Below are 25,310 nucleotides of genomic sequence, written 5' to 3' on the forward strand. Positions count from 1 at the left end.
AGGACCCTTGTTGGGGCCAGACTCGGGAGGACTGGTAACACTAAAGCAATACTTTTTTATCTTTTTTTTTTTTTTTGCAGTACGCGGGCCTCTCACTGTTGTGGCCTCTGTGGAGCACAGGCTCCGGACGCACAGGCTCAGCGGCCATGACTCACGGGCCCAGCCGCTCCGCGGCATGTGGGATCTTCCCAGACCGGGGCACGAACCCGTGTCCCCTGCATCGGCAGGTGGACTCTCAACCACTGCACCACCAGGGAAGCCCCTTTTTTATCTTTTAAACAAACTATATCTTGCTGAATTTTTCTCAGTGCTATTAAAGTGATTCCCACTATATTTCAGTAGGAATATTATGTGAAGTGCACTGTTTGTTCTGGGGTTTTCTCTCCGATGTGTGAGAAACTGTGAAGTACCCATTTTTAACTGCTTGAGAGTATCAATGGGAAGGCACTGTTAACTTCCTAACTGCTGGTTAGGAAGAGGGCTTTGTGTTTTGGAGGCTCTTGTGTAGGGTCTGGGATGTGGAGGGTAGAGAGGTTGCACATGGAGAGTGACCAGATAACTCCAGAATATTCAGTGTTCCACCAGCAGGTTCAGCCCCGTTCAACCCTGTGGTGCCTCCTGCCTGGGCATGACAGGGGCAGTCACACTGAGAGTCTCTCCCCTCACTTCTTTGCCTTTTGTAGCTTAGTCATCCTTCTTCTTTTGTGAAACATCCCTCGAACCCGCTTTGAAATTAGTTGTTCTTTCTGTTAAGTTCCCATTTCATTCAACTATTATAGCTCTTATTTCATTCATCCTTATATTACAGTTAGATGTTTCCACATCTGTCTCCCTCACTTCTTGGGAGTAAGAACTGTTCTAATTCATCTGTGATTTTTCTCCATTGGCATGGAACACAGTCCTTTACAGTTAGTAAATCTTTCATAGGTTGAATTCCATTAACTTCCATCTTTGCATGAAAGAGGCAATCTAATCAATTTATTTTCAGCAACATTTAAACAGACTGCCTTAACTTTCCACTAAACTTCATCCCTTACACTTGCAGTGCTATGCAGTAAGTTCTTGTATATGTGCTATCAGCCTAAGAAGACTGAAGGTCACTAAGAGTATAGCCCACACATTGGTGCAGCTCACACTTCTGTCCTAGCCTGTCCTAGATAGCTTCTTTCCTCATTTCTCCTCCAGTAATCTTACATATGTCCACAACTTCAACTACCACTCACAGACCAATGACTCCCAAATTTCACACCTCTGGCCCTCAAGTTTCAAAACTATACTTCTAATTATCCATCCACATATTCATCTGAATGTCTCACGGACAGCTCAAATTCAACATGACTACCATTCTCTCAAAGAAAATCACACCAGTTTCTTGGAGCCAGCAGGTGATAACTACTATGTGTGATTTGAAGGACGCTGAAAGCGTCTTCACTTAGCCTAACATTTCCACTATAAGTTATTCCTTTGGATTAAGGTATGAGATTCTCAAAGACCTCTACTGAATGCAATACTGTATACAAATATAGTATAATTTATACACTATATAAATTAATGCTAGCATTTTTGTTATGACTCTCCTTATCAGTAATGCAAGACAAGAACAAATTCTCATGACTTTATTCCAGCTCCTAATGAGAGAAGATTGATGACAAGTTATAAAAGAAAAAACATCTGTTTGTTTTCTTGATAAATATTATTTAGTTTATTTTATTTCCTTGATAAATTTAAGCTAGGAAACAATCAGCATTCTCTCTAAAGGATGTCGAATACAGAGCAAATCACTAGGTGTGTCTTTCCCCAACACAAACGCAAACATATACGAGTGTGTCCATCCGCACATGTACACATAGGCAAATACAGGTACCGTCTCATGTGAATGAACACTAAGACCAATCTCATTCGATGGAGTCAAAATTTTAACCAGAGAAAACAACAATAAACAGAAGGTAGAGATATTCTACAGGGAGGAAGAACAAGAAAAGGTGAGCCACTGTCAAAACTGGCAGCTTAAAGTCCCAGGAGAATGTGTGGAGGAAGAGAAGGAGGAAGCTGGTTAACACCAGCCACCCTATCTTATGTTGCCCAACACACACACCAACTCTGTGGGGCTAGTAATTGAGCGCCTTTAGTAACAGCAGGTGGTACCATCTCCTTCATCTCCCCACCCCCGACCCTCACCCCCACCTCAGGCCTGGACTCATCATTCAGCCCAATTACTGGCCTACAGGCAGAAAAGAACAGCATCAGACTGTGACCCCTGTTGGTCATCCACATCCTACCCTACTCCAAGACTGGCCTGGATAAAGATAATCCATCTCAAACCATTTTTGGATATAGGTGTATACAGGAGAAAGTCATACAAAGATGTATATATATATAGTTTATTTTCTTATGTTATTTTATTATATTATTATTATATTGTAATTATTACAATTATTTATTTATAATATGGACTTATTATAATAATTTATTAATGTTTCCCTTTCCTCAAGGCAGCTGCAGTTCCATGTCCTTAACCGTTCCCTCTCCCTTTCCTTCCATCTTTAGGTATCCTGGACATTTCTTTTCTCCTTGCCCACTGAAACAAAATGGAAGAATATTCCCTGACCCCACCCCCCAAGAAAAGCCTGTTTTTGAAGATCCAGATATAATTCAAAAAGCACTCTGTTTTACATGCTTCCACTGACTGCTTACAGTGTTTTACAGTTTGTTGACAGAATCATTAGGCTCCCTAGACTGCCTTCAGCAATGATTTGGAATTTTGGATCTTCAAAAGAAACTCCTATGAAAATATAAATTGCCGAGACCTTCAAGATGGCAGAGGAGTAAGAAGTGGAGATCACCTTCCTCCCCATAAATACATCAGAAATACATCTACATGTGGAACAACTCCTACAGAACACCTACTGAATGCTGGCAGAAGACCTCAGGCCTCCCAAAAGTCAAGAAACTTCCCCACGTACCTGGGTAGGGCAAAAGGAAATACAGAGACAAAAGAATAGGGACGGGACCTGCACCTCTGGGAGGGAGCTGTGAAGGAGGAAAGGTTTCCACTCACTAGGAAGGCCCTTCACTGGGGGAGACAGGGGCGGGGGAGGGGGCGGGGGGGGAAGCTTCAGAGCCACGGAGGAGAGCCAGGAACAGGGGTGCAGAGGGCAAAGCGGAGAGATTCCCGCACAGAGGATCGGTGCCAACCGGCACTCACCAGCCCGAGAGGCTTGTCTGCTCACCCGCTGGGGTGGGCGGGGGCTGGGAGCTGAGGCTCGGGCTTTGGAGGTCGGATCCCAGGGAGAGGACTGGGGTTGGCGGCGTGAACACAGCCTGAAGAGGGCTAGTGCGCCACAGCTACTAGCCGGGAGGAGTCCAGGAAAAAGTCCGGAGCTGCCAAAGAGGCAAGAGACGTTTTCTTGCCTCTTTGTTTCCTGGTGCGCGAGGAGAGGGGATTAAGAATGCTGCTTAAAGGAGCTCCACAGACGGGCGCGAGCCGCTATCAGCGCGGACACCAGAGACGGGCATGAGACGCTAAGGCTGCTGCTACAGCCACCAAGAAGCCTGTGAGCAAACACAGGTCGCTATCCACACCTCCCCTCCCGGGAGCCTGTGCAGCCCGCCACTGACAGGGTCCCGTGATCCAACTTTCCCGGGAGAACATACGGCGCGCCTCAGGCTGTTGCAACCTCATGCCGGCCTCTGCCGCCACAGGCTCGCCCTGCATTCCGCATTCCGTACCCCTCCCTGCCCCCAGCCTGAGTGAGCCAGAGCCCCCGAATCAGCCGCTGCTTTAACCCCCTCCTGTCTGGGTGGGCAACAGACGCCCTCAGGTGACCTACACGAAGAGGCAGAGCCAAACACAAAGCTGAACCCCAGGAGCAGTGCAAACAAAGAAGAGAAAGGGAAATCTCTCCCAGCAACCTCAGGAGCAGCGGATTAAACCTCCACAGTCAACCTGATGTACACTGCATCTCTGGAATACCTGAATAGACAACGAATCATCCCAAAATTGAGGGGGTGGACTTTGGGAGCAATGATATATGTATTTTTTCCTTTTTCTCTTTTTGTGAGTGTGTATGTGTATGCTTCTTTGTCTGATTTTGTCTGTATAGCTTTGCTTTTACCATTTGTCCCACGGTTCTGTCTGTCCGTTTTGTTTGTTTTTTTCGGGGTTTTTTTTAGTATAGTTTTTAGCATTTGTTATCATTGGTGGATTTGTTTTTTGGTTTGGGTGCTCTCTTCTTTCTCTTTTTAGTACTTTTTCATTTTTTTATTTTTGATAATTATTTTTAAATTTTTAATAACATTATTTTATTTTATTTTTTTCTTTCTTTCTTTTTTTCTCCCTTTTCTTCTGAGCCTTGTGGCTGACAGGGTCTAGGTGCTCCAGCCACATGTCAGGCCTCTGCCTCTAAGGTGGAGAGCCGAGTTCAAGACATTGGTCCACCAGAGACCTCCTGGCTCCACGTAATATCAAATGGCGAGAGCTCTCCCAGAGATCTCCATCTCAATGCTAAGACCCAGCTCCACTCAACGACTAGCAAGCTACAGTGCTGGACACCCTTTGCCAAACAAGTAGCAAGACAGAAACACAAACCCACCCATTATCAGAGAGGCTGCCTAAAATCATAATAAGGTCACAGACACCCCAAAACACACCACCAGACGCGGTCCTGCCCACCAGAAAGACAAGATCCAGCCTCATCCACCAGAACACAGACACTAGTCGCCTCCACCAGGAAGCCTACACAACCCACTGAACCAAGCTCACCCACTTGGGGCAGACACTAAAAACAATGGGAACTGTGAACATGCAGCCTGCAAAAAGGAGACCCCAAACACAGTAAGTTAAGCAAAATGAAAAGACAGAGAAACACACAGCAGATGAAGGAGCAAGGTAAAAACCCACCAGACCAAACAAATGAAGAGGAAATAGGCATTCTACCTGAACAAGAATTCAGAGTAATGATAGTAAAGATGATCCAAAATCTTGGAAATTGAATGGAGAAAATATAAGAAACATTGAACAAGGACCTAGAAGAACTAAACAGCAAATAAACAATGATGAACAACACAATAAATGAAATTAAAAATTCTCTAGACAGAATCAATAGCAGAATAAATGAGGCAAAAGAACGGATAAGTGACTTGGAAGATAAAATAGTGGAAATAACTACTGCAGAGCACAACAAAGAAAAAAGAATAAATAGAATTGAGGACAGTCTTAGAGACCTCTGGGACAACATTAAACGCAACAACATTCAAATTATAGGGGTTTCAGAAGAAGAAGAGAAAAAGAAAGGGACTGAGAAAATATTTTAAGAGATTATAGTTGAAAACTTACCTAATATGGGAAAGGAAATAGTCAATTAAGTGCAGGAAGCACAGAGTCCCATACAGGATAAATCCAAGGAGAAACAAGCGAAGGCACATATTAACCAAGCTATCAAAAATTAAATACAAAGAAAAGATATTAAAAGCAGCAAGGGAAAAACAACAAATAACATACAAGGGAAGCCCCATAAGTTTAAGAGCTGATCTTTCAGCAGGAACTATGCAAGCCAGAAGGGAGTGGCAGGACATATTTAAAGTGATGAAAGGGAAAAACCTGCAACCAAGATTACTCTACCCAGCAAGGATCTCATTCAGATTTGACGGAGAAATTAAAAGCTTTACAGACAAGCAAAAGCTAAGAGAATTCAATACCACCAAACCAATTTACAACAAATGCTAAAGGAACTTCTCGAGGTAGCAAACAAAGAGGAGGAAAGACCTACAATAAAAAACACCAAACAATTAAGAAAATGATAATAGGAACATACATATTGATAATTAGCTTAAATGTAAATGGATTAAATGTTCCAACCAAAAGACATAGACTGGCTGAATGGATACAAAAACAAGACCCATATATATGCTGTCTACAAGAGACCCACTTAAGACCTAGGGACACATACAGACTGATAGTGAGGGGATGCACAAAGATATTCCATGCAAATGGAAATGAAAAGAAAGCTGGAGTAGCAATGCTCATATCAGACAAAATAGACTTTAAAATAAAGACTATTACAAGAGACAAAGAAGGACACTACATAATGATCAAGGGATCGATTCAAGAAGAAGTATTACAATTGTAAATATTTATGCACCCAACATAGGAGCACCTCAATACATAAGGCAAATGCTAACAGCCATAAAAGGGGAAATTGACAGTAACACAGTCATAGTAGGGGACCTTAAAACCCCACTTTCACCAATGGACAGATCATCCAAAATGAAAATAAATAAGGAAACACAAACTTTAAATAATACATTAAACAAGATGGACTTAATTGATATTTATAGGACATTCCATCCAAAAACAACAAAATACACTCTCTTCTCAAGAGCTCATGGAATATTCTCCAGGACAGATCATATCTTGGGTCACAAATCAAGCCTTGGTAAATTTAAGAAAATTGAAATTGTATCAAATATCTTTTCCAACAACAATGTTATGAGACTAGATATCAATTACAGGAAAAAAAACTGTAAAAAATACAAACACATGGATGCTAAACAATATGCTACTAAATAACCAAGAGATCACTGAAGATATCAAAGAGGAAATCAAAAAATACCTAGAAACAAATAACAATGAAAACAGGATGACACAAAACCTATGGGATACAACAAACGCAGTTCTCAGAGGGAAGTTTATAGCAATACCATCCTACCTCAAGAAACAAGAAAAATCTCAAATACACAACCTAACCTTACACCTGAAGCAATTAGAGAAAGAAGAACAAAAAACCCCAAAGTTAGCAGAAGGAAAGAAATCATAAAGATCAGATCAGAAATAAATGAAAAAGAAATGAAGGAAACAATAGCAAAGATCAATAAAACGAAAAGCTGGTTCTTTGAGAGGTTAAACAAAACTGATAAACCATTAGCCAGACTCAACGAGAAGAAAAGGGAGAAGACTCAAATCAATAGAATTAGAAATGAAAAAGGAGAAGTAACAACTGACACTGCAGAAATACAAAGCATCATGAGAGATTACTACAAGCAACTATATGCCAATAAAGTAGACAACCTGGAAGAAACGGACAAATTCTTAGAAAATCACAACCTTCCAAGACTGAACCAGGAAGAAATAGAAAATATAAACAGACAAATCACAAGCACTGAAATTGAGACTGTGATTAAAAATATTCCAACAACAACAACAAAAAATATTCCAACAGGGGCTTCCCTGGTGGCACAGTGGTTGAGAGTCTGCCTGCCAATGCAGGGGACACAGGTTGTTCGTGCCCCGGTCCGGGAGAATCCCACATGCCACCGAGCGGCTGGGCACATGAGCCATGGCCACTGAGCCTGCATGTCCGGAGCCTGTATTCCGCAACAGGAGAAGCTGCAACAGTGAGAGGCCCACAAAAAAAGAGAAAAAAAAAATCTTCCAACAAACAAATGCCCAGGAACAGATGGCTTCACAGGCAAATTCTATCAAACATTTAGAAAAGAGCTAACACCTATCCTTCTCAAACTCTTCCAAAATATAGCAGAGGGAAGAACACTCCCAAACTCATTCTACAAGGCCACCATCACCCTGATACCAAAACCAGACAAAAATGTCACAAAGAAAGAAAACTACAGGCCAATATCACTGATGCACATAGATGTAAAAATCCTCAAAAAAATACTACCAAACAGAATCCAACAGCACATTAAAAAGATCATACACCATGATCAAGTGGGGTTTATCCCAGGAATGCAAGGATTCTTCAATATACACAAATCAATCAATGTGATACACCATATTAACAAACTGAAGGATAAAAACCACATGATAATCTCAATAGATACAGAAAAAGCTTTTGAAAAAATTCAACACCCATTTATGATAAAAACCCTGCAGAAAGTAGGCTTAGAAGGAACTTACCTCAACATAATAAAGGCCATATATGACAAACCCACAGCCAACATCGTTTGCAATGGTGAAAAACTGAAACCATTTCCACTAAGATCAGGAGCAAGACAAGGTTGCCCACTCTCACCACTATTATTCAACATAGTTTTGGAAGTTTTAGCCACAGCAATCAGAGAAGAAAAGGAAATAAAAGGAATCCAAATCAGAAAAGAAGAAGTAAAGCTGTCATTGTTTGCAGATGACATGATACAATACATAGAGAATCCTAAAGATGCCACCAGAAAACTACTAGAGCTAATCAATGAATTTGGTAAAGTAGCAGTGCACAGAAATCTCTTGCATTCCTATACACTAATGATGAAAAATCTGAAAGAGAAATTAAGGAAACAGTTCCATTTACCATTGCAACAAAAAGAATAAAATACCTAGGAATAAATGTACCTAAGGAGACAAAAGACCTGTATGCAGAAAACTATAAGACACTAAATGAAAGAAATTAAAGAGGATACAAACAGATGGAGAGGTATACCATATTCTTGGATTGGAAGAATCAACACTGTGAAAATGACTATACTACCCAAAGCAATCTACAGATTCAATGCAATCCCTATCAAACTACCAATGACATTTTTCACTGAACTAGAAAAAAATTTTTTACGGTTTGTATGGAAACACAAAAGACCCCGAATAGCCAAAGCAATCTTGAGAAAGAAAAATGGAGCTGGAGGAATCAGACTCTCTGACTTCAGACTATACTACAAAGTTACAGTAATCAAGACAATATGATACTGGCACAAAAACTGAAATATAGATCAATGGAACAGGATAGAAAGCCCGGAGATGAACCCACGCACATATGGTTACCTTATTTTTGATAAAGGAGGCAAGAATATACAATGGAGAAAAGATGGCCTCTTCAATAAGTGGTGCTGGAAAAACTGGACAACTACATGTAAAAGAATGAAATTAGAACACTCCCTAACAGCATACACAAAAATAAACTCAAAATGGATTAAAGACCTAAATAGAAGTCCAGACACTATAAAACTCTTAGAGGAAAACAGAGGCAGAACACTCTATGACATAAACCACAGCAAGTTCCTTTTTGACCCACATCCTAGAGAAATGGAAATAAAAACAAAAATAAACAAATGGGACCTAATGAAACTTAAAAGTTTTTGCACAGCAAAGGAAACCATAATAAAGATGAAAAGACAACCCTCAGAATGGGAGAAAATATTTTCAAGTGAAGCAACTGACAAAGGATTAATCTACAAAATTTACAAGCAGCTTAAGCAGCTCAGTATCAAAGAACAAACAACCCAATCCAAAAATGCACAGAAGACCTAAATAAACATTTCTCCAAAGAAGATATATAGATTGCCAACAAACATATGAAAGAATGCTCAGCATCATTAATCATTAGAGAAATGCATATCAAAACTACAGTGAGGTATCCCCTCACACCAGTCAGAATGGCCGTCATCAAAAAGTCTACAAACAATAAATGCTGTAAAGGGTGTGGACAAAAGGAAACCTGCTTACACTATTGGTGGAAATGTATACAGCCACTATGGAGAACAGTATGGAGGTTCCTTAAAATCTAAAAATAGAACTACCATACAACCCAGCAATCCCACTAGTGGGCATATACCCTGAGAAAACCATAATTCAAAAAGAGTCATGTACCACAATGTTCATTGCAGCTCTATTGACAATAGCCAGGACATGGAAGCAACCTAAGTGTCCATCAACAGATGAACGGATAAAGAAGATATGACACATATATACAATGGAATATTATTCAGCCGTAAAAAGAAACAAAATTGAGTTATTTGTAGTGAGTTGGATGGACCTAGAGTCTGTCATACAGAGTGAAGTAAGTCAGAAAGAGAAAAACAAATACCATATGCTAACACATATATATGTAATCTAAAAAAAAAAAAAAGAAGGTTATGAAGAACCTAGGGGCAGGACAGGAATAAAGATGCAGACGTAGAGAATGGAGTTGAGGACACGGGGATGGGGAAGGGTAAGCTGGGAAGAAGTGAGAGTGTGGCATGGAGTTATATATACTACCAAATGTAAAATAGATAGCTAATGGGAAGCAGCCGCATAGCACAGGGAGATCAGCTCAGTGCTTTGTGACCACCTAGAGTGGGATAGGGAGGGTAGGAGGGAGAGGCAAGAGGGAGGAGATATGCGGATATATGTATATGTATAGCTGATTCAATTTGTTATAAAGCAGAAACTAACACACCATTGTAAAGCAATTATACTCCAATAAATATGTTAAAAAATTTTAATAAATAATTATATATATATATAAATTGTTTCAGTGGTCCCATCACTTCGATAGCTCAGGCTGACTTGGAGTACATCTAGAAGCTTTAGCTTGATGAAAACTGCCTACATTCTTGCCTTTTATTTTGTTCTTTCCCTAAGCTTTCAGATTTGTGTACATACATGATCTGAGAAGACCATTTTGCATGTAGGCTGTGGTCTTACTCCCAGCTTGTTGTTTCACTGTGGATCTCCTGGGATTTTACTCTGGAGGCTTGAAAAAGCCAGGTGTCTGACCAGGGCACACTGAGTGGACAGGGTTAGTGTGCCCTTGGGCCTGCTTCCAGCTGTAGTCTCATGGAAGAACCACAGAAGGGTATTCTATGCTGTCAGTGGTGTCCTGGGCCTTTGCTGGTAAAGTCCCTCCTAGCTTGAGTGGGGAAAAAACCCTCACACAAGTGGCAGCTTTCATCTTCAAGAACCTAGAAGGCCAGTTTTTCTTTCCTCATTCCCCACCCTAGTTGGGAGTGAATAAAATATGCAGACGTAGAACTCAAAGCTGTTGGGGGAAAAGCAAATTTTTATAAATAAAACCACATTTATCCTTGATTTTCATGAAGTTACACTCTCATAAAATAAACATTTTGTACCTAAGACATACAGTTAGATTAAAAAATATGATAAAACATTTGAAATCATATATTTAAAGAAATGAAACAGTTGTGACAAAGCATTAATAACTATCAAAAAAAGCTAGCACCATTCAAATTACCTCATCAAGTTTTAAGTATCAAACCATTCTTAGGTAAAGTCCATAGAAAGGGCAATAAATGTTGGTTAATAACCTTTTAATGTCGATCTTTATCTCATCCTAAAATAAACAGGCCCATTTCAAGCTCTAAACATAGCTGTCAGTGTTCCTTCTGGGGAATGTTTGATTTATAGAATAGGTAGATCTAAATTGTGTGTTTGATAGCTGAGGTTACGATTAGTAAATAATACATTCTCCACGTGTTTATTTAGCAGCTTTTGTAAATTTTTCATGGAGAAATTTGTATCATTGTGCACACAAATTTAAATAGTTATTGCCTCGTCTTAATTATGGCTAAGAATGAGAAGGGCAAAGCTTTTCCCAGAATGAGATTTTTTTTTTTTTAATGCAGGATTGTTCAGCCTGTCCTTATTTTGTAATACCTTTAGCAGCTGGAGATTTTTTTTTTTTCAGTTTTAAACCATTAGGTGGAAAACACTAATTGCTAACGTATTTTTAATCTGCAACTACCTATGCTTACAGTCCTCTTTTGCAACTAAGCCTCATGACCAAGCTTCACACCTCAGTGCCTCCCACCCCCTGCCAATAAATAAAGGAAATTTTTTAAAATTTAATAAGGAACAAATTTCAAGAAAGAGCTGTTACGAAGCTTTCATTGTTCATTTTAAACCCTGGTTACAACTGAAAGGTTAACCTAAACTCTCAAGCCACGAGCTGATGGGAAAATAAACGTGATGAAAGGCATGTGTTTTATGTAATGTCATTTTGAATGTTTAAAGCCTGAGAGTGCTAAATGGGGAATTCAGTACTCATCTGCCCATCAGGACTGGCGGTCCAGTCTGGAGGCATCAATCAGGGAAGGCTGTGGAAATGAACTTTATTACCTTGCTCAAAAAGAAATCCCTTTGAAGGCAATGAAGACATGCCAGGCAGAGAATCTTTACAGAAGTGTGGGCTGCAGAAGCATCTGGGAACCAAACAAACGACTGGACCACTCTCCAGATGTGCAAAATAACCATTTTCTTTAGAAAAAGAAATTTCTAATCTCATTACTTCTCTTCCGTCACTATGCCCCCTCCCGAGATAAAATGCCCACCAAGCTTCCTCTGCTAAAACTTGAGGACAAAAGTGGGAGTCATCGGACTGATAAACTATCAGGCTTAAATACAGTTTTTGGAGAAAATCTTCTTACTCCTTTGCTCTTGGGGGACTCTTATCTAGACTTTTCAGGAATTCATTTTGATTAAAGTGTGATTGAAGCAAGATAAATCTATGGGAGGCTGCATAGTTTTCTATCACCACAAAGATAATAGTGAAAAAATATCTGGGCATGTTGTAAATCCATTATAATAAATTAATGGTTCCACTGACATACTCAAAATAAATACGTGCTTGTCATAAATGCAGTTAAATAATTCAGTGGAAAAATTAAATGTTGAAACAATTACCCACATGGTTTAAAGCATTATGAAAATATTATGGAAAAGAAAAATGGGGACTGTTATTAATAGAACATGGGGATTTTCATGTCTTTGGCTTTTTTTTTCTCATTCTTTTTTTTTTTCTTTTTTCTTTTTTTTTTTTTTTTTTTGCCGTACGCGGGCCTCTCACTGTTGTGGCCTCTCCCGTTGCGGAGCACAGGCTCCAGACACACAGGTTCAGAGGCCATGGCTCACAGGCCTAGCCGCTCCACAGCATGTGGGATCTTCCCGGACCGGGGCACGAACCCGTGTCCCCTGCATCGGCAGGCGGACTCTCAACCACTGCGCCACCAGGGAAGCCCTCTCATTCTCTCTTAATGAAAGGAAAGGGAAAATAATATTTATGAAGTGCTTTATATGTGCCACTAAGTATACTCATATTCATCACCTTGTTTGATTATCATAACAACCTTGCAAGTTCATCTGACAAGACAAGGCAAAGGTAACTGAAGCTGAAGACTTCAGGTAACTTGCCCCAAATCACACAGCCAATCAGTGGATGAGTTAGCATTCTAGTTAGTGTCTGTGCAACTCCAAAACACCATGCTCTTTCATCTCTATCACTCAGCCTCTCACCCCAGCCCTCCATTCCACACTGCCTCTCTGTAGAAGCCAAAGACTGCAACTTTCACCACTACCATGCTGCTCTGTCCCCTGCCCATCCTATAGCAGTCAAGACATGTAGATTCCTCCTCCTGGCCCAATGTCTGTATCCTTGACTCTTATTTAATGTGTAATCTGTAAGCATAAAGGAACAGTAATGTGAAAAAATGATAATTAAAAGAAAACAAGAGGCAAATAATGCAATTGTGGCTCTTGCAGAGCCTACAGAAATCTGCCTTTTAATATAAGTCCCTAGTGGTGAGAAGGTACTGGGAGGGCAGCCAACAGTAAGTGGGAGTGGGTGTGGGAAAATGCAAAAGAAAGAAGGAAAGCTGCTAAAAATGACTCGCCATATGTTGCAAATTATAAATTCTCTGGCTGCAAAAATAATTTCTGCAAGTCCAGGGCCCCTTATGGGAGCACACCTCAGACGCACTGCAAGAACCAGTGGGTAGAACTCAGTGGATGCCCAGACAGGGCCACCAAACCATACTAAGATGTGAACCTTCTCAGTGATCCATGTGGCTGTGAACAGTGGATCTGGAGACTGACAGCCTGGTGCTAACAGAGATAAAGATATTGTTTCAGGGCCATCGCCCAATCCCAACTCAGCTTCAGCATGTAAAAAAGCTGACACCCTAACATAATCCGAACTTTGGAGGTTTCTGAAAATGCACAAAAAGATTTCATTCACCTAAATTTATGGTCATCAAGGAACAAAGATTTGTAGAGTAAGGGGAATTCCTGTGTTCTGAATAATAAAGACCACCTTTTGCAAGAGGATGTACCATCAGCAGCCCTACCCCGAGAATGCGTTCTGCAAAGTAGAAACCAAGAATGACTTTTGTGGCTTGAAAGTCCCTTATCCACAAACTACTGCTTCTATTCTCCTGAACAGCCTGAAATTCCCATATCACGTTCCCCTTTGGAATAAAACTCTCAAAAATCCCTTTGAAGATGTAGACATTACCTTGGAAAATTAAATCAAATAACTAACGCCATCTGTAAACACCACAGGTCAAAAACTTTTATTAGAATGGCTCACATACTAAGCAGGGAAGAGACACAATGATTCCCAGGCATCAGAGTAAAAGACACCACCACTACCCCAAGAGCAAATCAGGTCTAGTGCAGTCCTATTGTCATGTGTGTGTGTGTGTGTTTGTTGTCTTGGTAACAGATTTATTGAGATATAATTCACATACCATACAATTCAACCATTTAAAGTGCGCAATTCAATGATTTTTAAGAATATTCACAGGGTTTTGTAACCCTCACCACAATCAATTTTACAATATTTTCATCACCCTTTAACTATCACCTTCTTATTCTCCCATCCCCTCCCCAGGCATAAGCAACCAGTAATTTACTTTCTGTCTTTATATATTTGTAAATTCTGGGTATTTCATACAAATGGAACTATACAATATGTAGTCTTTTGTGTCTGGCTTCTTTCACTTAGCACAATGTTTTCAAGGTTCATCCATGTTGTAGCATGTGTCAGTACTTTGTTTTTTTTCCTTTTTTATTGAAGTATAATTGACTTACTTACAATATTATATTAGTTTCAGGTGTACAACCTAGTGATTCGATATTTTTACACATTACAAAATGATCACCAGGATAAATCAAGCTACCATCCATCACCATGCAAAGTTATTACAATAGTATTGACTATATTTCCTATACAGTACATGACATCCCTGTAACTTTATTTTATAACTGGAAATTTGTCTTAATCTTTCTTACCTATTTCACTGATCCCCCCTCCCTCTGGCAACCACCAGTTTGTTCTCTGTGTCAATGAGTCTGTTTCTGTTTTGTTATCTTTGTTCATTTGTTTTGTTTTTTAGATTCCATACTGTAGAAATCATAGGGTATTTGTGTTTCTCTGACATATTTCACCTTAGCATAATACGCTCTAGGTCCGTACATGTCACTAATGTCAAGTTTTCATTCTTTTTTATGGCTAAGTAATATTTCAGTGTGTGTTTGTGGTGGGGGGGCAGTATCTTTGTCTGCTTTTGGGATCAGGGGAATTCTGGGCTCACAGAATGAGTTCAGAAGTGTTCCTTCTTCAATTTTTTGGGAGAGTTTGAAAAGAATAAGTGTTAAGTCTTTCAACGTCTGGTAGAATTCACCTGTGAAGTCACCTGGTCCTGGCTTTTGTTTCCTGGGAATTTTTTTATTAGTGATTCAATTTCATTACTAGTAATCAGTCTGTTCATATTTTCTATTTCTTCCTGATTTAGTCATGGGAGACTGTACATTTCTAGGAATTTATCCATTTCTCCTAGGTTGTCCATTTTATTGGTGCATAATTGTTCAGAGTAATCTCTTATGATCATTTGTATTTCTGTGGTGTTAGTATTAACTTCTCCTCTTTCACTTTTTATTTTATTTATTTCAGCCCTCTCTCTTTTTTTCTTGATGAGTCTGGTTAAAGGCTTATCAATTTTGTTTTTCATCTCAAAGAACCAGCTCTTAGTTTCATTGATCTTTTCTAGTTTTAGTCTCTATTTCATTTATTTATATTCTGATCTTTATGATTTTTCTCCTTCCACTAACTTTGGATTTTTTTTGTTCCTTTTCTAGTTCCTTGAGGTGAAAGGCTGGATTGTTGATTTGAGATTTTTATTGTTTCCTGAGGTAGGTTTGTATCACTATAAACTTCCCTTTAGAACTGCTTTGCTGCAGTTAGATTTTGGATTGTTGTGTTATTGTTTTCATTTATCTCCAGGTATTTTTTTATTTCTTCTTTGATTTCTTCAGTGACTTTTGGTTGTTTAGTAGTAGCATATTGTTTAGCCCCCACATGGTGGTATTTTTTGCAGCATTTTTCTTGTAGTTGATTTCTAGTCTCATACTATTGTGGTTGAGGAGATATTTGACATGATTTCAATCTTAAGTTTATTGAAACTTGTTTTGTGGCCTAGCATGTGATCTATCCTGGAGAATGGTCCATGTGCACTTGAAAAGAAAGTGTATTCTGCTGCTTTTGGATGCTTATACATCTGTGAAGTTAATGCGGTCTAATGTGTCATACAAGGCCAGTGTTTCCTTACCGATTTTCTGTCTGTCTTGTTCATTGATGTAAGTGCTATGTTAATGTCTCCTACTTTTATTGTGTTACTATAAATTTCTCCCTTAATATTTGTTAATATTTACTTTATGTATGTAGGTGCTCCTTTGTTGGGTGAATATATATTTACAATTTTTATATATTATTGTTGGATTGATCACTTTATCATTATGTAATATCCTTCTTTGTCTCTTGTTACAGTCTTTGTTTTCAGGTCTATTTTGTCTAATATAAGTATTGCTATCCTAGATTTCTTTTTGTTTCCATTTTCATATCTTTTTTCATCCCCTCACTTTCAGTCTGTGTTTATCTTTAGATCTGAAGTGAGTCTCTTGTAGGTAGCATATACATGGGTCTTGTTTTTTATTCATTCAGCCACTCTATGTCTTTTGATGTGAACATTTAGTCCATTTACATTTAAAGTAATTATCTATAGGTATGTACTTATTGCCATTTTGTTGTTTTTGTAGTTCTTTTTTGTTTCTTTCTTCTTTTTTTGCTGTCTTCTTTTGATGACTATCTTTAATGTGGCTTGGATTCCTTTCTCTTTTTTCTGTATGTATATATTTTAGATTTTTGGTTTGTGGTTATGAGGGTCATATATACCAACACACATACATATATAATTATTTTAAATTGATAATCTCTTAAGTCTGAATGCATTTTAATAATCCTGCATTTTTACTCCCTCCCTCCATGTTTACTATGTTTAACATCATATTTTACATATTCTTGTTCTGTGTATCCCTTAACTACTTATTATAGATAGTGATGATTTTACTACTTCTGCCTTTTAACCCTTCTACTAGCTTTATAAGTGAGTGATCTACTACCTTTACTGTATGTTTGCCTTTACCAATGAGATTTTTCCTTTTGTGCTTTTCATATTTCTAGTTATGGTCTCTTTTACTTTAAGAAGTCCCTTTAACATTTCTTATAAAGCATGTTTAGTGTGCTGAACTCTTTTAGCTTTTGCTTGTCTGTAAAACTCTTTATCTCTCCTTCAAATATGAATGATAGCCTTGCCTGGTAGAGTATTCTTTGTTGTAGGTTTTTCCTTTTCATCACTTTAAACTTTCTGGCCTGTAAGGTTTCTGGTGAAAAGTCACCTGATAGTCTTGTGGGAGTTCCCTGTATGTAATTAGTTGTTTTTCTCTTGCTGCTTTTAAGGTTCTCTCTTTATTTTTAGTTTTTGTCATTTTAATGATAATGTGTCTTGGTGTGATCCTCTTCAGGTTCATCTTGTTTGGGACTCTCTGTGCTTCCTGGACCTGGATGTCTGTTTTCTTTCCCAGGTTAGGGAAGTTTTCAGCTACTATTTCTTCAAATAAGTTTCCTGCCCCTTTCCCTTTCTCTTCTCCTTCTGGAACCCCTATAATGCAAGCGTTAGTACACCTGATGTTATGAGGTCTCTTAAACTATCCTCATTTTTTTAAACTATATTTCTTTTTTCTGTTCAGCTTCAGTGATTTCCAATACTCTGTCTTCCGGTTTGCTGATCCATTCCTCTGTATCATCTCATCTAATCATCTAATCTACTGCTGATTCTTTCTAGTATCTTATTTATTTCAGTTATTGTATTCTTGAGCTTTGTTTGGCCCTTCCTTATATTTTCTAACTCTTTATAAAACTTCTTACTGTGTTCATCCATTCTTTTCCCAAGTACATTGAGCATCTTTATAACCACTACCTTGACTTCTTTATTGGATAGATTGCTTATTTCCACTTCACTTGGTTCTTCTGGGACTTTATTCTGTTCCTTCATTTGGAACATTATCTTTTCTCCTAATTTTGCCCAATTCTGTTTATTTCTATGTATTAGGTAGGTATGTATTAGATAGGTCAGTTACATTTCTCATCTTGGAGAAGTGGCCTTATGTAGAAGATGTCCTCTGGGACCTAGCAGCACACTCTCCCCTGGTCAACAGACCTATATTCTCTAGGAGTGGGCTGCATGGGTCCCTCTGTTGTGGTGGGGCTGACTATCGTGGGCATGTTGGTAGGTGGGGCTGACCCTCGGTCAATTAGCTGCCAGGCCCTGCTACATGTGGTGGCTGCCAGCCTGTTGGCAAGTGAGACTGGGTCCCGGTGTGGCTGGCTGCATGGCAGGACATGGTTCTGAAGTGGCTGTAAACCATATTTCTCTACATGCAAACATGCTATAAACTATGTGGTATAGTGAAATGCACATTGGGATGCGAGGTGGGGGACCTGGGTCCTGGTGGTGACCTGCCAATACTGGCAGAGTTCTGAGGCCCTCAGGGTCTGTGCCTTATGTCTGTGCAGTGAGGGAGCTGAGTGGATATCTCTCTGAGGACCACTCCAGACTCCTGGTTCTATATTTGGAAGGATTTACCAAAGGGCATTTTGTCATCTTTCTCCTTCCTCCCTTCAGAAATCTTTTTCACCTAAAGTATGTGTCTAAAATGAGGAGCAGAGACAAGAGGTGATGACACATCTCGCATTGAGAAAACAGAGCAGAGCAGACATTGGGGGCACCATGAAATGTGGAGCCACTTTCTGACTTAAAATTCTTCCCTTTACATACAGATCTAACTGACCACAATAAAAGGTATTATCTCTTTGAACCTACAATTACCTCCTTTCCTCCCCCTCTTTGCAATTATCAGCCCAAGTACAAGTTGATTGCCGTCGTGCTGCTGCATAGGAATGTGGTTGATTAGCCTGTCAATGAATGAGCTTGGGTAGCTTTTCCCACACCAGGCAAAATGTTGAAAATGCTGAGCAACCAGAACAGGGTCCAATCAATCAGAACAGGCACACAATTAACAGCACAGACACAGGCTGGCCTGCCAGACAGGTGTGTCCCAGCTGAGTGTCAGCTGTGCCCTGCTTCCACTCTTACTCCTGTTCTGGCTGTTCTCAGAGGAAGGAGGACACAGAGACATGGTTGGGTGGTACTGGGCCTGCAATTCTGGCCCTGGGTACCCCAGCACTTTCTAGTGACAGGATCCACTAGCAAAGTGCTATAATCTGCAGGATAGGCAGCTTGAATAAGAAGACTGAAAACTGTTTTTTAAATATGGCCTGCATCTATCTATCTATTTATCTCTCCATCCATCCATTCTCTCTCTCTTTCTTCATTTTAATAATAAGTGCCCACAAAACAAACAAAAGCTAGAATCTTAACCATAGCCTCTCTCTAACTATACAGGTTCCCCATTCCATCCCATTGACTTCACCCACCAGAAATAGCTATCATTCCAAGTCCCATATTCACCACCCCCTTGCTTTTGTTTTATATAGTTTTATTGCTTTATACTCTTCACAAAAATTGTATTTTTATTTTGGTTATTTTGGATCCTATTATAAATACATCATGTTTGTTCTCTTTGGAACTTTTTTTTAGCTAAACATTACAATGCTAAGATTCACCATACTGTTGCACTGAAGGCTATTTTTAAAGTGACCTCCATTTAATGATAATTTAAAAAATTCATGCTCATTGTAGAAACTTTAGGAAACGCAAAAAATTCAAGGAAGAAAGTAAAACATATCACAACCCTGTATTTGTTTTGGTTTTTGCCTTTCTGAAGCACACATTATTTTTTCTCACAAAATTGGGATCATGTTGCATAAAACAGTAAGTAAAGAAGTAAATAGGTAATTACAAATTTTGATAAGTGTAATGAAGGAAACAAAAAATACTTATTTTCTGTGTAATAATAATGGGATGGAAACCAAATTGTATACTTATATGGGTGACTTTTATGGTATGTGAATTATATCTCAATAAAGTCATTTTTTAAAAAGAATAATAGGGCTTCCCTGGTGGTGCAGTGGTTGAGAGTCCGCCTGCCGAGGCAGGGGACACGGGTTCGTGCCCCGGTCCGGGAAGATCCCACATGCCGCAGAGCGGCTGGGCCCGTGGGCCATGGCTGCTGAGCCTACGCGTCCGGAGCCTGTGCTCCGCAGCGGGAGAGGCCACAGCAGTGAGAGGCCCACGTACCGCCAAAAAAAAAAAAAAGAATAATAGAATGGAAGGACAGAAGACCAAATTAAGGTAGATAAGGAAGAGTTCTAGTACACACGACACAGAAAGAGAGGTTGGAAGAGAATCTGACAAAAGTCAATTAATATTTGAAATATATTTGATTTGTTGGTATGCATACTCTTTAGAGACCCTAACAACCTGCATTAACAATGTTATGTTACATCACTTATTATTGGCATTATTTTAAAAACTGTCTTCTTTAAATATTTTAAGAATTGCCACACCAATACTCTAGAACACTACCTATCAACATTTCATAAATAAGTCATATTTATAACCTGAGCACACAAAAGAATAAACTATGTGGATTTTTCTCAGATTTTATCCTGAAAAACCTATTTTAATAAATCACTTGTGAATTAGATAAAGGTTGGTAATTCCCTGGCAGTCCAGTGATTAGGACTCTGTGCTTCCACTTCATGGGGCATAGGTTCAATTCCTGGTGGGGGAACTAAGATCCTGCATGCCACACAGCATGGCCTAAATAAATAAAAATAATTTTTAAAAAAATTTTTTAAAGGAGAATTAGATAAAGTTTGAGAAATTTCTTTTACATTCTGATCAACTGAGAGATTAACAGCCATCTTATAATGACAGTAAAATCACTTTTGCTACTATAATTAAGTATAATCAGGAGCCCTAAAGGATTTATGTGAAGTACCTACCCCAGGGTCTCTATGAACCGAGTAATTTCATCATTTTACAGGTAAGCACTCTAAGCCCTGAGAGGTAGACAGTTTGCCAAAGTGAATTATTTGTGGCTAGAATGTCAGTTCATTACTGCTGGTTCACTGGTGTCCACACAATACAAACTGGAGATTTAGTAAATATCAAGTTCAATGAATCAAAACAGACAGCCCCGTTGGATAATTCAAGTTGATTGCCATCTGTGATCTGACCAAATGTACACAGTTCGGCAAAGTACAGTTGGTGGAGACCAGTACAACCATATTAGTCAAGACTCCTTCCATCGTGGGTATAAAACTCCCATTAAACCAGCACTTTTCAAAGGAGAATATATTGGAATCCCATAGTTAGAAAGTCCAGGGGCAATACTGAGGTACAAATAATATCACTGGGAATCTGTCTCTATTCCTCCATCCCTTAGCCCTGCTTCCTCTGTGTTGACTCCTTTCTCAGTCTGTCTCTCCCCCAGGAGTAGCAAGAGGGCCACTAGTAGCTTTAGACGTATACTGTCCTTACAGCTAATGAGCCACAAAAAAGACTGTACCTCTTCCCAGACAGCTCCAGCAAGAGCTCCAGGGCAGGCTCAGACAGGTGGGCTGCGTCAAATGTCCACACCTGAGCCATTGCTACAGTCAGGTGAATCGAGTTCTTTAATGGCCCAGGTCTGGTCATGTGCCCACCTCTGGGTCGAGAGGTTGGAGTCAGCCCCATCAGAACCTCAAGGCCTGAGAATTGCGAAGGAATGGTACTCACAGAGATATCAGGAAGATAAAAAGCTGGCCGACCACAAGGACTGCATACCATGGTTTACTACTTTGGCAATAAAGACTGCAGCCTTAGGCTTGGGAAATGTATCAAGAGCCATGCTTCAACTATATGGACAGTGCTATTAACCTGAGATTATAAAATGATTAGTCTCGAATCATAACCAGAGGGAAAGTTTAGGGAAGGCCAGCAGGGGCCACCTTGGCTCTGAATGTAGATGAGAAGAGTCTGGGATGGGATGCATCTGAGTGCTGGCGTCTTGACTCTTCGTTTAGCATATGTGTCAGCATATGCATGTGCTGGCATTCAGTGCTAGTGTATCAGCACAACTCCACTACAGCTTCCTGACTCGGGATGCAAAGCTGTGAAATTCAATGAAACAGCCTAACATCTTGGAAGCATTCATATTCTTTTGATGTACATGTGAAAATATTAAGATGAAACATCTCTGGATATCTTTTTGGTAATTTTATGTCATACAAAGGACGGAGATTTATGCAGGCTATAAGTACTAGAGTTGATAGTCTTAACGTTTTACATAGACCTCTCTGGATGTTATGTTATTTGTTTTCTTATTATATCACCAGCCATCCAAGGCAAAAAAAAAAAAAAAAATCATGTCAACACGTATGCTTCTTTGAAAATACAATTCAGAACATAACTGTGTTTAGAACTGTAGTATATAACTCAGTATTTAAACAAAGTATCTTTGGAAACAAATATTCTAGAAAATCAGAATATCTCCAACCAAGTTCTCTACCAACGAGCCCCAGCACATGCAATATCTGCACAGTGCCTCCATAGCTAGGATTTTAATGCTCACACAAGGGAAAATGTTCTACTATTAATGAACGAACAGTGTAACACCATGACCAGTTTGAATAGCTAACCCCTAACTCCCCTAAGTGGAAAAAGAAGCTGTGATGAGAGAAAGAGGTTCTACTTTGAGCCTAAGCTGTTTCTATGGCTAGAACTCAGACTGTAGGGGTCTTGCCTGAAGAATAAGTGGAGCAGCTCAACTAGAAGGCAGTGATTTAAGGAACTGATATGAGAAATCAGTTGAAAATAACTCACCCTGAGGTGGAAAACATTTGCCTGAGCTTGGCCTTACATCAGTGCTCCACCCCCACCCCCCCCACCCCACCCCACTGCCAGCCAGGTCTTAGAGGGCACAGCATGGTGTCAGCCTAGCAATAAAAAGCTGGCAGGGGGAAACACAAATAAAATCTCTGTAAAAGGGTTTCTGTTAAAAATGACGGGCTGGACTCACACTGTTCCATCCCCCAATCCTACCAATATAACTATAAAGAGGCATAAGCCCATAAGGATAAGTATGAAGAAGGGAGAGGTAATAACAGCAAAAAAAATAAAAATTAGAATCCAGAAAGCTGATGAAAAAATGGTAACTGACACCACAGAACAAAGAAAGCTGAATCCTAAACTGGCATTTGGGGAAAGCCCTAAAGCAACCCAGTTTATACCTCTGAATCTCCAGAAGGCTTGGGCATCTCTGGAAATAGGAAGAAGGATAGGCTAAAAGTAGGCTTCTTTAGAGGTCTTCAGAAACCACCCCCCCGCCAGCAGCCCTCCCGTAAGATGACAGAGGCTTATTCTCTAGAAAGAGTAAAATAGGTCTCTGGATTTTGAGACAACAGGCTCCACTGAGGGTGGGTGTGTCATACTGAAAACAGGAGGATGAAGTAAAAGCAGGAAGATGTTGAGACTCCCAGGCTCTTCTCTCATTCAACTCCCTTAACACTACGGGTGAGGCTTATACCCTCTGGCAGGAGCTTGGAAGAGCCTTCTCCAACCAGCCCAAGAGAAAAAAACCTAAAGTTATTAACATTAGAAATTCACCCTACAAACAGCCCAGCCAGATCACCCTCAGGTGTAGCGCGTGCGCGCGCGCGCGCGCGCGCGCGCGCGCGCGCACACACACACACACACACACACACACACAGGTTTCCAATCTGCTTCTGAGGCCCCATTTTTACCTATGAGCAGGCAACTAAAGATATGAAATATTAGAGGGGAACTTCCATTTTGAAAGACAAATACAAAATAAACAGAAAAAGAGCACTCTGGGGAAACAGACTCTGGAAGCAAAAGAAAGCGTCAAAAAATAATCTGTCACTAATAACCTCAGAGAGATAAGAGACTATTGCAATTATTTTTTAAAAACTGATTTTTTATTGTATTCAGAGAACAAAAGAAAGTCTTAGAAATTAAAAAATGTGATAGAGGGCTTCCCTGGTGGCGCAGTGGTTAAGAATCTACCTGCCAATGCAGGGGACACGGGTTCGATCCCTAGTCCTGGAAGATCCCACATGCCGCAGAGCAACTAAGCCCATGAGCCACAACTACTGGAGCCCGCACTCTAGAGCCCATGCTCCGAAACAAGAGAAGCCATCACAATAAGCCCACACACCACAACAAGGAGTAGGCCCCGCTCAGCACAACTAGAGGAAGCCCGCACGCAGCAACGAAGACCCAAAGCAGCCAAAATAAACTAATTTTTTTTTTTTTTTTTTTTTTTTTTTGGCGGTACGCGGGCCCCTCACTGCTGTGGCCTCTCCCGTTGCGGAGCACAGGCTCTGGACGCGCAGGCTCAGCGGCCACGGCTCACGGGCCCAGCCGCTCCACGGCACGTGGGATCCTCCCGGACCAGGGCGCGAACCCGCGTCCCCTGCATCGGCAGGTGGACTCTCAACCACTGCGCCACCACAGAAGCCCTAATTTTTTTAATTAATTATAAAAATAAAGTTTAAAAAAAATGTGATAGCAAAAATGGAAAACCCATTAAAAGGTCTAGAAGTTAAAATTCAAGAAGTCTCCTAGAAAGTAAAAACAAAGACGGAAAATAGGAAAGAAAACATAAGAAAATTTATGTATAAATATAATAATACATATAAATATTTAAATATTTTGATATATAAAATACCAAATATATCGACACATATATGAATATATATATGAAACATCTCTTCCCACTCCATACACCAAAAAAATATGAGTGTGGGTGCGCATATATATATATGTATATAAATATGTATATATATATATGTCTTCATGCAGAGATATTTATATACAGATATATATATACAGATCTTCCTCAACTTATGATGGGGTTACATCCCAATATACCTATCATAAGTTGAAAATATCATAAGTCAAATGGATTTAATGCACCTAACTTACGGAACATCCTAGCTTAGCCTAGCCTAACTTAAATGTGCTCAGAACACTTACTTTAGCCTACAGATGGGCAAAATCATCTTACACAAAGCCTATATTATAATTAAGTGTTGAATATTTCGTGTAATTTATTGAATACTATACTGAAAGCGAAAAATAGAATGGTTGTATGGGTACAGAATGGCTGTAAGTATATCAGTTGTTCACCCTCATGATTATGTGGCTGACTTGGAGCTGTGGCTCGCTGCCACCGCCCAGCATCATGAGTGGGTGTCATACCACATATCACTAGCCGGGGAAAAGATCAACATTCAGAATTTGAAGTACAGTTTCCACTAAATGCACATCACTTTCACACCCTAGTAACATCAAAAAACTCATATGTTTAACCACTTTAAGTCGGGGGCCATATGTCAATCATCTAGATATTGCAAGCAACCAGAGAAAATTTCACAATTTCTTCCACTAAACAGCTAAGCAAGCATGCTGCAGCAAATGGACGTGGTAGAGAGGGAAGCGAGAGTCAC

General features: G+C 39.7%; 1 protein-coding gene across 4 annotated transcripts in view; it reads right to left on the reverse strand.

Annotated features, from left to right (window-relative positions):
• Positions 1–25,310, reverse strand: part of RNASEH2B (ribonuclease H2 subunit B) — a 798,611-nt gene that overhangs the window by 709,535 nt on the left and 63,766 nt on the right. The window lies entirely within an intron of this gene.

This window comes from Stenella coeruleoalba (genome assembly GCF_951394435.1).
Source record: "Stenella coeruleoalba genome assembly, chromosome: 18".
Classification (NCBI taxonomy): domain Eukaryota; kingdom Metazoa; phylum Chordata; class Mammalia; order Artiodactyla; family Delphinidae; genus Stenella; species Stenella coeruleoalba.